The sequence below is a fragment of the Azolla caroliniana genome, unplaced genomic scaffold, assembly GCF_043228905.1.
Source record: "Azolla caroliniana isolate FFs.n. ecotype wild unplaced genomic scaffold, voAzoCaro1.0.p SCAF_4, whole genome shotgun sequence".
NCBI lineage: Eukaryota > Viridiplantae > Streptophyta > Polypodiopsida > Salviniales > Salviniaceae > Azolla > Azolla caroliniana.
The window spans coordinates 20,581,117-20,598,004 of record NW_028230439.1 but is presented as its reverse complement, the minus strand read 5'-3'; positions in this window follow the sequence as shown (position 1 = coordinate 20,598,004).

Genomic DNA, 16,888 nt, shown 5'->3' with positions numbered 1-16,888 from the left:
CGTGGGCCACGTTCGAGAAGATATAGGGGAAGTACTGGTGGCCGGGACTGTACCGGGACGTGCATCGGTTCGTGACAACTTGCGAGAGCTGTCAGATGCACTCCGTAGTTCGACATCGGGACGAGCTTCACCCTACATACCCTCCGACCATCCACTTCAAATGGATGGTAGACCTGGTGACGATGCCGATGGGAGTAGGATAGATGCGGTATCTGGTCCTGGCTCGGGAAGATCTGACGAACCAGGTGGAAGGCCGAGCCCTTCAGAACAAAACGACCGCGGTCGTATGTCGGTTCCTGATCGAGGACGTGATATGCCGATACGGGTGCGTCGGGAAGATCGTGGCTGATCGCGGGGAGTTGGACGCTGAAGAGGCCGAGGAGCTGTTAGACCGGCTAGGAGTCAAGCTCTCGCTCACCACTGCATACAATCCGGAGGCGAATGGGAAGGTGGAGCGCGGACATGGACCGGTCATCAAGGCGTTAGTTCGGGCATGCGGAGGACAAGTCGGGAACTGGCCGCGGCTATTGCCTTACGCGTTGTGGGCGGACCGAACTACGCACAGTTTGGTAACCGGATTCATGCCGGCAGAGCTCATGTTTGGGCAGAAGTTGATCATGCCGATGGAACGTACGATCTCCTCGTGGGCAACCGTGGACTGGAGAGACGAGATGAGCCGGGAGGAACTGCTGGCGGCGCGTATACGACAGCTCCAGCGAAGACCGGAGGACGTGGAGCAGGCTGCAGAAAAGCTTCGAGAAGCAAGGATGAGGAACAAAGCCCGGTTCGACCGAACGCACCGGCTCCGACCGAAGAAGATCGAGGAAGGCGACTGGGTGCTAGTCTACGATAGCAGCCTCGACAACCAGCACCGAACGACACGGAAGTTCGCAAGAAGGTGGTTCGGGCCTTACGTGGTACAAAGCGCCAACGACAATGGGACGTACCATCTGGCGGAACTCAACGGCACGAGAATGGCAATACCGTTAGCTGGGAAGCGGATCAAAACGTTCAAGAAGCGTCACGACGACGAGCCGGATCCGGTTAACTTGGACCGGAACGACGAACGATCCGAAACCGAGGAAGAACCGACGGGCGGGGAATGAAGGTTGGACCGGTTTTCTCCGTCCCAACTCAATTTGGCGCATACCGGTGGATGTGCGGTTAGGTGGGGGCGGATGTCGTGAAGAAAACCGTCCACGAGTGGAATCGGTGCGCCGGAGCATAGGAACCGGCTCTTCATGCACGTACGCCTTGTGTTGTACATAGGAGAGAATTAGGGACATGGGAGATCCTAGGTAGGTAGATTCGGTAGGTAGGAAGTTAATAGGAAACGGCTCCCTTCTTGCCTATGAAAAGGAGGGAGACAAGGAGGAGGAGGGATCGCGAAGGAAGGAGGACGAAGTGTTGTCGGATTGTGGGCCGAAGGCTTCTCTCTCTTCCAAACTCCATAGCTTCTTCTCTGCAGGTTTCGGGAGCCTCGCGCTGCTCTGAGGAATGCCCGAGTGCTTCCGGCAGCACCTCCAACCTACTCCTTTCTTTCTGTGCGTTTACGAACAGGCATCGGCATTTGTTCCCCGGCCTGGTCGGTTGTAACCGACTTCGTGTTCTTGTTGTTTGTCTTTGTTAATACATACATACATTCGTGTCTCTCTGTGTCGCTGTCCCACTCGCGTCTTTGTGTCGAAGGGCCGTGTCCCTGTGAATCTATGCTCGCACGTAGTGGGTCTCTTCTCCTTTCTCTCTTGCTCTTCGGTACAGGACCCCCGAGGTCCCGCCTCATTCCACGCATCCGCGAGGAATACCTCGACAGTGTAACTGTGTACAGAGAGAGAGAGTGAGAGAGGAAGAGGTCCTTGCCTCTGTTGTAACCGCCACTTGTGGTGAAGATCGTGAGCACGAGGTCATTGCCTCCGTGAACTCACTGTTGTACATTCTAGCATAGTGATAGTTTGCAGCCTGTGGGCTGCCATGGTTTTTTCCCTAGTTTGGGTTTTCCACGTAAACATCATGTGTACTCTTCTCTTCTTTGTGTCGTGCGTTTTATTTCCCATTTTTCTGTGTATGATTCTAAGCTCGGTTGTGGCTGAGCGTTGCGTATAAGGAGCGTACAGTTCCTGTCAAGTGGTATCAGAGCGAAACAACACAGAAAATAGACGAATCGTTTGGCGGCATGTTCAAGCTCACCGGCTCCAACTATTCGGTATGGAAGTCGAAGATGAGGGACATGCTCATGGTTAAAGATCTTTGGTTGCCGGTTCAGTTTGGGGACAAGAGACCAGACAAAATCGACGCCACGATATGGGAGGTGATGCACATGAAGACAACGACTTACATATTGTGCTTCATTGACATGAGCCTATACAACAACTTCAATGAAGAGAGCAAGGCTCATGAGCTCTGGGAGAAGATCGGCATAATGTTTCAAAACAAAAATGCTGATAATCAGGTTTCGGTGTTCTGGAAGCTAGTAAGACTCCGGTACCAAGATGGCTCCAGCATGGCGGAGCACATGAATGCCTTCCAGGGGCTGATCCACCAGGTAACTTCATTGGAAGTACCTCTCGCCGATGAGGTACTTGCGCTACTCCTGCTCGGTTCCCTCCCGGATAGCTGGGAGACGTTGGTTGTCACTTTGGGCAACGCCGGGCCGGAAGGAAAGCGGTTACCCCTAGCAAGAGTAAAGTCGAGCTTGCTAGATGAGGAGGCACGTCGGAAAGACAAACATACGAGCTCCGACTCCAAAGCGTTCCTTACCGAATCGGAACGCGGAAGACATAGAAACCGTAGTCCCCAGAACCGGGAGAAGTCGGGGACACAGTCAAAGTCAAGGGGAAGACCCACTTGCTTCTATTGCGGCAAGCCAGGACACTTCCAGAAGATTTGTCGGCATTTCCGAAAGGATAAGGAGACCGACGGTACCGATTCGAAGCGAACCCCGGACCGGAACGGTAAAGACCGGAGGGGGCCGGACCGGAAGGGAACGACGACAATCACGGCAAGTGAAGAAGAGTTGATGCTCATCACCGAGGAGAGTGAGATAAACCTTGCCGGAGACGAGATGACCTGGGTGGTAGACTCCGGAGCGTCGTTCCACCTTACCCCGGACCGGAAATGCTTCTCATCCTACTCAGCTGGTGATCACGGCTGTGTCCGGATGGGGAATGAAGGTACATGTCGAATTGTCGGCATAGGAGACGTGTGGCTGACAACACCAACCGGATGCAAGTTGCTACTGAAGGATGTCTGACACGTTCCGGAGGTTCATCTGAACCTGATATCAGCTGGTCGGCTAGATGATGAAGGCTACACAAGTAGCATCCGGAACGGTGTCATGAAGTTCAGCAAAGGGAACTTGATTGTGGCTCTGGCCCGGAAGGTAAACACGTTGTACCTGATGAATGCCCGGTTATGTCTGGAAGAAGTGAACGTGGCATTCGACACTGCCGGTGAGCTGTGGCACAAGAGACTGTGTCATATGAGCGAGAAGGGGATGAAGAGGGTTGCAGACAACAACCTCATTCCAGTGAAGAACGTGCACTTGGAGAAGTGCACTGATTGTCTGGCCGGTAAGCAAAACCGGACCTCCTTCCAACCAAGGCCACCGATGAGACGTAATGCACCACTGGAGTTGGTGCATATGGATGTGTGTCAGGTAGACACGAAGTCATATGCCGGAGCGTAGTACTTCGTGACATTCATAGATGACCACAGCCGGAAGCTATGGGCCACACCGTTGAAGACGAAGGATCAGGTGCTATCCGTCTTCAAAGAGCTCCACGTGAGAGTGGAAAGAGAAATCGGCCGGAAGCTAAAGGCGGTTCGAGCAGATAACGGAGGAGAATACCGGGGGTAGTTCGAGGAGTACTGCCACTCGAAGGGAATCCGGCTCGAATTTACCGTGCGGAAGATGCCAGAACTAAACGGACTGGCCGAGAGGATGAACCGGACCATAATGGAGAGGGTCCGGAGTATGCTAGCGCATGCAAAACTACCCAAGAAGTTTTGGGCTGAGGCATTGTCGATGGCGACATATGTGATAAATAGATCACCCTCAGTACCCTTGGACAGAGACACGCCACAGAGAGTCTGGACCGGTAAGGAAGTGTCCTACCGGCATCTGAAGGTGTTCGGGTGTCTCGCGTACGTGCATGTAGCTAAGGACCGGAGAGGAAAGTTAGATCCAAAGACCCGGCCATGCATATTCCTCGGTTACGGCGACGATGAGTTCGGCTACCGAGTTTGGGACCCGGTCGACAAGAAGGTATTCCGGAGTCGAGATGTTATCTTCATGGAGGACAAGAAGCTTGCCGACTGGGAGTCGGAAAAGAAGATAATGAAATCTGAGTCCACTAGTAAGGATCGACTCTACGATGAGCAGACCCAACCGGCAAGAGACCGGTTAGCACTCGAGGAACCAGTCGATTATGGTGAGAATACCGAACCGGCAGAAGAAGAAGTAGAGGAAGTTGAGACCGGAACCGGCCAAGACCCCGAATCGGATTCGAATGAAGAGCAAATGGATTCCCTGCATGAGAACCATACGTACGAATTGGTGGAGTTGCCGAAAGGAAAGCGGGCACTCCGAAACAAGTGGGTGTACAAGTTGAAACCGGGAGATGCCGGCAACCCCCCGAGATACAAAGCCAGGATCGTGGTGAAGGGGTTCCAGCAAAAGAAGGGCGTGGACTTCGACGAGATATTTGCCCCGGTAGTAAAGATGACCTCCATCCGGACGGTGCTGAGTATAGCGGCAAGCATGGACCTCGAGGTAGAACAGCTGGACGTGAAGACGACATTCCTTCACGGCGACCTCGAAGAGGAGATCTACATGCAGCAACCGTAGGGATTCGTGGAGAAAGGGAAGGAGCACCTGGTATGCCGGTTGAAGAAGAGCCTCTGCGGGTTGAAGCAGGCCCCCTAGCAATGGTACCGGAAGTTCGACTCCTTCATGACCAATCAAGGGTACCACAAGACGCAGGCCGATCACTGCGTGTTTGTGAAGAAGTTCGAAGGAGGCGACTTCCTGATACTCCTTCTGTACGTGGACGACATGTTGATCGTTGGACAGGACCAAGTCAAAATACAGATGCTGAAGAAGGCTCTTAACCGGACCTTCTCAATGAAAGACTTGGGTCCGGCAAGACAAATGTTGGGGATGCATATTATCCGAAACCGGTCAGCGAAGCAATTATGGCTCTCACAGGAGAAGTACGTGACAAAGGTGCTTCACCAGTTCAACATGTTAGATGCGAAACCGGTCGGATCGACACTTCCGGCAAACTGCAGGTTATCCGGTAAGCAAAGCTCGAAGACGAAAGCAGAGAAGGCGGATATGATGAAGATTCCATTTGCCTCTGCCGTCGGGAGCTTAATGTACGCAATGGTTTGTACCCGACCGGATATAGGATACGCAATCGGAGTGGTGAGCCGGTTCATGAGCAATCCCGGCAAGGAGCACTAGAACGCGGTCAAATGGATACTCTGGTATTTGAAGGGCACTTCAAATATGTGTCTCTGATTCGGCTCCGGAAAACCTCAACTGGACGGCTTCACCAATTCGGACATGTCGGCTGATGTGGATACCAGCCGGTCTACATCCGGGTATGTAATGACATATGCAGGGGGAGCTGTTTCATGGCAGTCGAGGCTGTAGAAGACGGTTCCATTGTCAACCACGGAAGCGGAGTACATGGCAGCTGTGGAAGCCGGCAAGGAAATATTATGGATGAAGGACTTCATCGGAGAGCTCGATATCCGACAAGAGGAATATCGGCTCTATTGCGACAGTCAAAGTGCAATCCACCTTGCTAAGAATGTGGCCTATCATTCCCGGACAAAGCATATCCAACGAAGATATCACTGGATCCGGGAAAGAGTAGATGACTAAGAGTTCGCACTGACAAAGATCCACACGACCGAGAACGGGTCGGACATGCTGACCAAAGTGTTGATACCCGACAAGCTGGATGCATGTCGGAAGAGGATCGGACTAGTAAGACACCCCATGCCGGAGTGAAGGGGGAGTTTGTTGGGAGACAGGTCCCTCCGGATGGGAAAGGAGAAGAATAGTGCTTATGAACAAACTCGGCCGAGGCCGAAACCGTATGACGAGTACCCGGCTACGGAGAGCCGGATGGTGCAGACTCGGTGAAGAACGGATGAGGAGTACCCTGCTACGGAGAGCCGGATGGTGCAGACCCGGTGAAGACCGGATGAAGCGCAATGTGCCTTGCGTTTTGAATGTTCACCTTGTTGATCGGTTGTAGGTCCTAAATGAAGCGCAGTGTGCCATTCTTTTTCGGCACGACGAACCACCGATTCGAATATGGAGCACTCGACGGATCGAGAATTCACCATGTTGACCTTTTCCTTGAGCAACTGCATCAACTTTGGGATGTGAGCCCTCGGCACCGAAATCGGTTTGAGGTTCCATGTTATAGGCGGTACCGCGAAGATTACCATCGGTTCCACGATTGTCGGGTTGACACACCCGATCTCCCCCGGTGAGAATGCAAAGGCCTTCCCATGCCTTTCGAGCATCCTCCAAAACCGGTCCTCCTTTGCAGGCAGTAGGAAGCCACCCCCACCGATCTTCAACTTCTGTAGCGTCTAGTCGGTGAAGCGGTGCCCTATGCCATATGGATCTCATAAACTTGGGTCGATCGCAACCCCTTTCATCTGCTCCCAACTATCCTCCAGTAAGGGATCTGCAACTGGCCTCACCTTCCGGTCCACTGTCTTGTACTTAGTGCCCACTTGAGTGGTCCGATTTGCCCCAACCGTCCATCCGAACTCCGCAATAACCTCGTACTCGTCAATTGAACCGACTGGAATCGTCTGGCCTTCACTTAAGCCTTCCTCTATCACCTTCCCGATCTCTCTGAGGATGTCGTCGAATGAGACCGCCTTCACGATGCCACTGATCTTGTCGTCGGGGCCCAAGGCTCCCAAGCCTTCAAGTGCCCTTGGACCCATCTTTTCTCCCGGCCAGCGATGTCGGTTATGATACAACTGTTGGGAGATAGGTCCCTCCGAATGGGAAAGGAGAAGAATAGTGTTGATGAACAGTGGGAAACCGTATGACGAGTACCCAGCTACAGAGAGCCGGATGGTGCAAACCCGGTGAAGACCGGATGAGGAGTACCCCACTACGGAGAGCCGGATGGTGTAGACCCGGTGAAGACCGGATGAGGAGTACCCGGCTACGGAGAGCCGGATGGTGCAGAACCGGTGAGAAGTGCTCACCGGATGAAGAGACATATTCGTAAATATGTTTCTGAGAGCCCATCATGGCTATATTTGTAAATAGCCAAAAAGTCATAGTAGTATAAATATGACTTAGGGCAAACTTTTTATGTGACTATGTGTGGTTATTATTCTTGTATGCGTGAGATTAGAGCGCGTAACTGTGTACAGAGAGAGAGAGTGAGTGAGAGGAAGAGGTCGTTGCCTCTGTTGTAACCGTCGCCTGTGGCGAAGATCATGAGCACGAGATCGTTGCCTCCGTGAACTCACTGTTGTACATTCTAGCATAGTGATAGTTTGCAGCCTGTGGGCTGCCGTGGTTTTTTCCCTAGTTTGGGTTTTCCACGTAAACATCGTGTGTACTCTTCTCTTCTTTGTGTCATGCGTTTTATTTCCCGTTTTTTTGTGTATGATTCTAAGCTCGAATGTGGCCGAGTGTTGCGTATAAGGAGTGTACAGTTCCCGTCAACAACCTCCATTTCCAAAGAGCCAAAACTTTGTACTGAGGGTACAAGTGTGGGGATTCTTCCGGTTTTCTGGACTATCACGACCCCACACTTTGATAGACCTCTCTAAAAATCCTCTCGGCACTCGGTGCCAAGGGAGTTCCGGTTCCTCTCATGGTTCAATCGAACTTTAAAAAATTGGACGGAGGGCCAACCATCTTGGCTCTTCACCCTCGTGTATGTTGAACCGTTGTCCAACACCTTGGTCTCCATTTGACCTGCCATGATGTAGGGTTCGCCGAGTATCACTAGATGGGAGGTTGTCTCCAGCACGAAGAATTGTTGGTTGATTTTGACGTCACCGACCTTCACCCATACATTCAGGCATGCATCGTGCAGCCCCTCCATAGCGCGGATCACTGCGTATATCCTCCATCTGTGATTTGTATTGATCAACCATTTGCCCTTCTTGTATAAATCCATAGACATCAGGTTTATCTCTGATCCGTGGTCAATCAGAGCCGCTACTCGTTATTTCACATCCCCGATCCGAACTGGGGTCTTCGTTGTCACTCTCGCCCAATGCGGCCGCATGTAGTGGCTTTCGGCATATTCCTCCTCTGCCACCACCTCATCGATATGCGTTGCCTTGACATCAACCAACTTCTCGTTTTCAGGCTCTATCGAAGTTGCTTTCTCTTCGCGAGGTCGATGATTGAGTCGTGTAACTCTTTCTTCGCAAGTCCTAACACCTCCCGCAATGAGAGTTCCACTCGACTGTCGAGGACCCGCTCCTCTAGGGCCTTTCATAGGTCCGTCGTCTTTTCTATTTTCGAGCTCAGTCGGAAGCTCGGGAACTTTCCCTTGTCTTTCTCCTGCCAGTGAGCCAAACCAACGTCATTCTTTTGTGCTCCTCCTCAAGTGTCGTAGTGATTCGAAGGACTTGCTCCTCCCTCCTTCCCGACTCATTTTTCTTCGACCAGAACTTCGTAGTTCTGGCATGCGGCTTCTACGAAGTTGATTTTCTCCTCAACCAAATCAGCCCATTAAGTGACCTCCTGAACCCGTGTCTCCGCGCGGTTCGCCTCCTCCTTCTTCAACTTCTTCCCGGAGAAGCCTTCCAGTATAACCGGCCAAAATTCTGAAGAGAATCATACTTGGACACAACCGGTTTCAAATACTAATGGAAGATTAACAAAAAGTAGAAACAATGCACTTACGCAAAACAACGAGATGACACCAAATGTTTACATGGAAAACCTCGAGAGACAAAAACCACGGGAGTTCACAAACTCCAAACAAGATCATTATATGGGAGAGGTACTACAATAGGAAACTCAAAGGCAACGACCTCGAGCTCTGTGTCTTCACCAACCGACGGTTACAACAGAAAAGCTTTATGTATATCTCTTTCTCTGTACAACAATACCTAACTCTTGCCCGCACAAAACTATTATTGCCCTAGTTATATTTATACTTATATAACTTTGGAGCTATTTACAAATATGACCTCAACAGTCACATCCGAACGTATTTACTAATATATCCCCACTTCTCGTTTACACCATATCCTGTTGGATACATCCGGTCTTGTTCCTTCCTCCAGCTCGTCAGATCCGGCTCGTCAAGTTCCTATCCGAAGGCACCGGTTTCTGAACAAAACTCCCCCTTCACTCAGGCATGGAATGTCTTGTCAACCCGATCTGTCTTCAGCGCACATCCAACTTCTCAGTCGACAACACCTTGGTCAACATGTCTAACCCGTTCTCCTCCGTGTGGATCTTCGTCAGCAAAAAATCTGTCTTCTACCTTCTTTCAAAGCTAGTGATATTGTCATAGACAGGATGCCACATGGAATGTAGGGGGTTGAACTCATGACCTCCTGGTTTTATTGGGCAACCTTACCAATTGAGCTACATCCATCTATACATTATTATATTGTATAACATTCAACTTATTACATTGTAGGTTAATCACTAGAACTTTCAGGAAACTTCTAGAGAATGCATCTTAATGCACTCTCTAGAAGTTTCCTAGCTTACATGCATACCTCCACATTCTTGTATAAATACTCTGGTGCACCTTGATAACAAGGCGAACAACACTAGTTACGGAAGCATAATATCAATTCTTGTTATCTTGTCTATTCTCTCTCTCCCTTTCTTATTCTCTCGTCTACCCACCCGTGACAGATATCTCCTCTGGATGTGCTTTGTCCGGGAGTGGTAGGTCACGTTCTTCATAAGGTGAATGGCACTTTCACTGTCATAGTAGAGCAAAAATTCCTCTTGTCGGATCCCTAACTCTTCGATGAAGTCCTTCATCCAAATTACTTCCTTGCCGGCTTCTATAGCCGCTATATACTCTGCTTTTGTTGTCGACAGAGCCACGGACTTCTGCAACCTCAATTGCCATGACACCGCTTCTCCTACATAGGTCATGATGTATCCAGACGTGGACCGGCTGGTATCTACATCAGCCGACATGTCTGAATCCGTAAAGCCTTCCAATAGAGGTAGAAGCCATCTCGGCGATGAAGGAAGAGTGCAGGTCAGTCAAGGAGGTTTGATGCTTCTTGGGAGCGTGTGCCTTCTACTACATTTGGATTCCCCATTACGCACATATCACCGAGCCACTCTACGGCTTGTTGAAGAAGGGTTGAAAATTCGAATGCAGGGAAGAGCCCTCGGAGGCGATCCCGAGACTAAAGGGGATGTTGATGGCGACACCGGCTCTCCGAAAAGCAATGTACAAGAAGGACGCTCCGATTTACATGACGGTTGACATGAGTCCGACTGGAATCGGATGGGTGATCAACCAGGAGGACGAAGGCGCAACACGATTTGCCATCCGGATCGGAGAGAAGGTCCTAAGTGAATGGTAGTGAGGATACGGCCAGGTTAAACGCGAACTGTGAGGTGTCGTTTCGGTGATCAAGGCCGACAAAGAACACTTAATCGGGATGGAGATGATTATTGAGATGAACTGATGGAAATAATCGAAACTTTCCGAACTTCACCTCTCGGCCACAACCAAGGAAACACACGAATCGTTGTTGCAGAAAATGGGAAATGCGAAAAATAGAGAGGACACACGATTTATCGTGGAAAACCCTGTACGGGAAAAACCACGGGAGTACAAGACTCCGAACCAAAACTATGCACAGAGAAGTATACAATGGCGAGCTGCAAGGCGACGACCTTGAGTTCGCTGTCCTCGCCACAGGCGGCGGAAATACACAGAGGCGTCGACCTCTTCCTCTCTCTCGCGCTCTATCTCTCTCACGGCTGCTCTCTCTTCACTCCTCTTGAGTGGAAAAACAGAAAAATAAGTAGCAACATTAAAACTGTTTGCCCTAAGTCATATTTATACACATATGACTTTAGGGCTATTTACAACTATAGCCTCAAGGGCCCTTGGCAAACATATTCACAGATATGTCCCCGCATCCGGATCTCGCTCCGGGTACATTCGTCATCCGGCTCCGAAGCCGGGGTCATCATCATCCGGTTCCGAAACCGAAACCGGGCTTGTCGGCATTCATCTCCGACATCCGACCATCCCATCCGAAGGGACCGTAATCCCAACAAACTCCCCCTTCACTTCGGCATGGGATGTCTCTCCAATCCGATCCTCTTCCGGCACGCTTCCAGCTTGTCGGGTGTGAGCACCTTGGTCAGCATATCCAACCCGTTCTCGTCCGTGTGGATCTTCGTCAGCACGAACTCCTTGTCTTCTATCCTTTCCCGGATCCAGTGATATCTTCGCTGGATGTGCTTCGTCCGGGAGTGATAGGCCGCGTTCTTCGCAAGGTGGATTGCACTCTGACTGTCACAGTAGAGTTGGTACTCCTCCTGCCGGATACCGAGCTCTCTAATGAAGTCCTTCATCCATATTATTTCCTTGCCGGCTTCAACAACCGCCATGTACTCCGCCTTCGTGGTTGACAACGCAACTGTCTTCTGCAGCCTCGACTGCCATGAAACAGCTCCCCCTGCATACGTCATCACATACCCTGATGTGGACCGGCTGGTATCTGCATCAGCCGACATATCCGAATCGGTGAAGCCGTCGAGTTCGGGCTTACCGGAGCCGAATCGGAGGCACACGTTTGCCGTGCCCTTCAGGTATCGGAGTATCCACTTGGTCGCGTTCCAATGCTCTTTGTCGGGATTGCTCATGTACCGACTCACCACTCCGACTGCGTATCCAATGTCCGGTCTTGTACACACCATTGCGTACATCAAGCTTCCGACGGCAGAGGCATATGGCACTTTCATCATGTCCTCCTTCTCAGCCTTTGTCTTGGGGCTTTGCTTGCTGGACAGCTTGCAGTTTGTCGGGAGGGTCGATCCGACCGGTCTTGCTTCCGACATGTTGAACCGTTTAAGCACCTTTGTCACGTACTTCTCCTGTGACAGCCACAACTGCTTCTTGCTCCGGTCCCGGATGATGTGCATCCCTAGTATTTGTCTCGCCGGACCCAAGTCCTTCATTGAGAAGGTTCGGTGAAGAGCCTTCTTCAGCATCCGTATTTTGACCTGGTCTCGTCCGACGATCAACATGTCGTCCACGTACAGGAGGAGTATTAGAAAGTCTCCTCCTTCGAACTTCTTCACAAACACCCAGTGATCGGACTGCGTTTTGTGGTACCCTTCGTCTGTCATGAAGGAGTCGAACTTCCGGTACCATTGCCGGGGAGCCTGCTTCAGACCGTAGAGGCTCTTCTTTAACCGGCATACCAGGTGCTCCTTCCCTTTCTTCTTGAATCCTTCCGGTTGCTGCATCTAGATCTCTTCTTCGAGGTCACCGTGAAGGAATGTCGTCTTCACGTCCATCTGTTCTACCTCGAGGTCCATGCTTGCCGCTATGCTCAGCACCGTTCGGATGGAGGTCATCTTCACTACCGGGGCAAATATCTCGTCGAAGTCGACGCCCTTCTTCTGCTGAAACCCCTTCACCACGATCCTGGCTTTGTATCTCGGGGGGTTTCCGGCATCTCCCGGTTTCAGCTTGAACACCCACTTGTTTCGAAGTGCCCGCTTTCCTTTCGGCAACTCCACAAGTTCATATGTGTGGTTCTCATGCAGGGAATCCATCTCGTCCTGCATGGCACTCAACCACCTGCGGCTCTGGGTGTCATGCTTTGCTTCTTCAAAGCTCTCCGGCTCCCCCTCGTCGGTTAGCAGCACGTGCTCTGGTTCCGGAAATCTCCGGGGGGCCCTTCTCTCTCTTAGAGGATATCTCCGTTCTGGAGCTTCGGTAACCGGTTCTTCCGATTCTTCTTCATCCGAATCCATTTCGGGATCGGGGCCGGTTCCGGTATCATTTTCATCTTCCTCGACCGGTTTTGTTTCTTCACCGTCTTCGGCCGGATCTTCGAGTGTTAACCGGTCCCTTGCCGGTCGGGACTGCTCCTCGTAGAGTTTATCCTCACCGGTCGACTTGGAGCTCTTCATCTTCTTCTCCGACTCCCAGTCGGCGAGTGTCTTGTTCTCCATGAAGATGATATCACGACTCCGGAATATCTTCTTGTCGACCGGGTCCCATACTCGGTAGCCGAACTCGTCATCGCCGTAACCGAGGAATATGCATGGCCGGGTCTTTGGATCTAGCTTTCCTCTCCGGTCCTTTGCCACATGCACGTATGCGAGACACCCGAACACCTTCAGATGCCGGTAGGATACTTCCCTACCGGTCCACACTCTCTGCGGCGTGTCCCCGTCCAAAGGTACTGAGGGTGATCTGTTTATCACGTATGTCGCCGTCGACATTGCCTCAGCCCAAAACCCCTTGGGTAATTTCGCATGCGCCAGCATACTCCGGACCCTCTCCATTATGGTCCGGTTCATCCTCTCGGCCAGCCCGTTCAGTTCCGGCGTCTTCGGCACAGTAAACTCGAGCCGGATTCCCTTCGAGCGACAGTACTCTGCGAACTGCCCCCGGTATTCCCCTCCGTTATCCGCTCGTATCGCTTTCAGCTTCTTGCCGGATTCCCTTTCCACTCTCGCGTGGAGTTCTTTGAAGACGCACAACACTTGGTCCTTTGTCTTCAACGGTGCCGTCCACAGCTTCCGGCTGTGATCATCAATGAATGTTACGAAGTACTGGGCTCCGCCATGTGACTTCGTTTCTACCTGACACACATCAGTATGCACCAACTCCAATGGTGCGCTACGTCTCGTCGGTGGCCTTGAGTGGAAGGAGGTTCGGTTCTGCTTACCGGCCAGGCAATCGGTGCACTTCTCCAGGTGCACATGCTTCACTGGAATAAGGTTGTCTTCTGCAAGCCTCTTCATCCCCTTCTCACTCATGTGGCACAGTCTCTTGTGCCACAGCTCACCGGCAATGTCGGCTGCCACGTTCAACTCTTCCGGACACAACCAGGCATTCATAAGGTACAGTGTGTTGACTTTCCGGGCCCGAGCCACTATCAGGCTCCCCTTGCTGAACTTCATTACGCCATTCCGGATGCTACCTGTGTAGCCTTCATCGTCTAGCCTCCCGGCCGAAATCAGGTTCAAACGAACCTCCGGAACGTGTCGGACATCCTTCAGCAGCATTTTGCATCCGGTCGGGGTTGTCAACCACACGTCTCCTATGCCGGCAATTCGGCACGTACCTTCATTTCCCATCCGAACACAGCCATGCTCACCGGCTGTGTAGGATGAGAAGTATCTTCTCTCCGGGGTCAGGTGGAACGATGCTCCGGAATCGACCACCCAGGTCGTCTCATCGCCGGCAATGTTTAGTTCACCTTCTTCGGTGATGAGCATGATTTCTTCCTCACTTGCCGCGAGTGTCGTCGTTCCTTTCCGGTCCTGCCCTCGCCGATCCGGACCTCTCCGGTCCGTGGCTCCCCGGTATGCACCGTTTCTCTCCGGTGACTTCTTCGAATCGGTGTCGTCGGCTCCGTTGTCCTTTCGGTAATGCCGACAATTCTTCCGGAAGTGCCCCGGCTTCCCACAGTGGAAGCATGTGGGTCTTCCTCTTGACTGCGACCGGGTCCCCGACTTCTCCCGTCTTTGCGGACTCCGGTTCCATTGTCTTCCCCGTTCCGATTCGGTAAGCAGCGCCTTTGAGTCGGAGGCCGGTTCCTTATCTCTCCGACGCGCTTCTTCGTTCAAAATACTTGTCTTTACCGTTTGTAGGGACAAGTTATCTTCCGTGCAGGAGGTGCTGAGAGTCACCACCAAGTTCTCCCAGCTTTCCGGCAATGTACACATCAGAATGATGGCTTGCATTGCATCCTCCAGTGGGAACTTAATCGCCGCAAGCTGGTTCACGAATCCCATGAACGTGCTTACGTGTTCCACCATACTCTCGCCGTCCCGGTACTTGAGGTTCACTATCTTCCTCATCAGGGAGGTCCGGTTCAACGCATTCTTCCTCTCATAGAGGCCCGACAGCTTCCGCCACATCTCATATGCGTTGATGTCGTTCGCCACATGTTGTAGAACGCTCACGTCTACGTATTGCCGAATGGTTGCAACGGCTTTCCGGTTCAGAAGCCTCCATTCCGACTCAAGTACCCCTTTCGGTATTTCCGACCTGTCAATCGGTTCGTACAGGTCCCGAACAATCAGAAGATCCTCCATCTTGATCTTCCAGTCGGCGTAATTCTGCGCATTCAGCACCATCATCCCCGGCTGCCCGCTGCCGCCGCCTTCCATTTTCTGCAGCAGTTCGCTCTGATACCAAATTGATGGAAATAATCGAAACTTTCCGAACTTCACCTCTCGGCCACAACCAAGGAAACACACGAATCGTTGTTGCAGAAAATGGGAAATGCGAAAAATAGAGAGGACACACGATTTATCGTGGAAAACCCTGTACGGGAAAAACCACGGGAGTACAAGACTCCGAACCAAAACTATGCACAGAGAAGTATACAATGGCGAGCTGCAAGGCGACGACCTTGAGTTCGCTGTCCTCGCCACAGGCGGCGGAAATACACAGAGGCGTCGACCTCTTCCTCTCTCTCGCGCTCTATCTCTCTCACGGCTGCTCTCTCTTCACTCCTCTTGAGTGGAAAAACAGAAAAATAAGTAGCAACATTAAAACTGTTTGCCCTAAGTCATATTTATACACATATGACTTTAGGGCTATTTACAACTATAGCCTCAAGGGCCCTTGGCAAACATATTCACAGATATGTCCCCGCATCCGGATCTCGCTCCGGGTACATTCGTCATCCGGCTCCGAAGCCGGGGTCATCATCATCCGGTTCCGAAACCGAAACCGGGCTTGTCGGCATTCATCTCCGACATCCGACCATCCCATCCGAAGGGACCGTAATCCCAACATGGACTGCCTACCGATTCTCGATATGGTTTCTGGATGCGCGACTTCGGACCTAGCGATGCTTAGGTGTATCGCCTATATCAAATCCCAGAATCTGAAGATACAACACATTTCCGAAAAAGACAACGCCATGGCCAATATGCTGCCGAGAGCACGGTACAACGACGAGAACGGAATTATGGTGTCCGAAGATAAAGAAGTCGACAAGGACGTCTTCGAGTCGGCTCGGATGTCGACGAACAAATGAAGCTCAGTCCGGCCCTGAACAAGTTTGACGAGGAGTGGCTTCACATCAGAAGGTTCCTAAACATGACGGCGCTAGACGCGTCGTAGGGGAAGGAGGAAGTGAGTCAGATCTGGAAGAAACCATACAATTCTTCCTGTAGAATGGGAAGATCTAGCAGCATCTGAAGAAGCGGACTAGCACACCACTCTAGGTGGTGACGAGGGGGGAGAACCAAACGATGATCATATTAGAGTTCCATGAGAGTCCCTGGACCAGACATCGGGGAACGTGGGCCTCGTTCGAGAAACTTAAGGAGAAGTATTAGTGGCCAGGGATGTATCATGGCGTGCGTGCACCACTTCGTGACGACATGCGAGAGCTATCAAGTACATTTCGTGATTAAGCACTGCTACGAGCTGCACTCGACCTACCTAACAACCATACACTTCAAGTGGATGGTCGATTTAGTGACAATACTAATGGGGGTAGGGGAAATGAGGTACCTGGTGCTTGCGAGGGAGGGCCTGAAGAACCAGGTGGAAGGTTGAGCCTTCACAAACAAGACGACCGTAGTCGTATGTCGGTTCTTAATTGAGGACGTGATTTGCTGGTACGGATGCACTGGGAAGATAGTAGCCGACCAAGGGGACCTAGACCCGCAAGA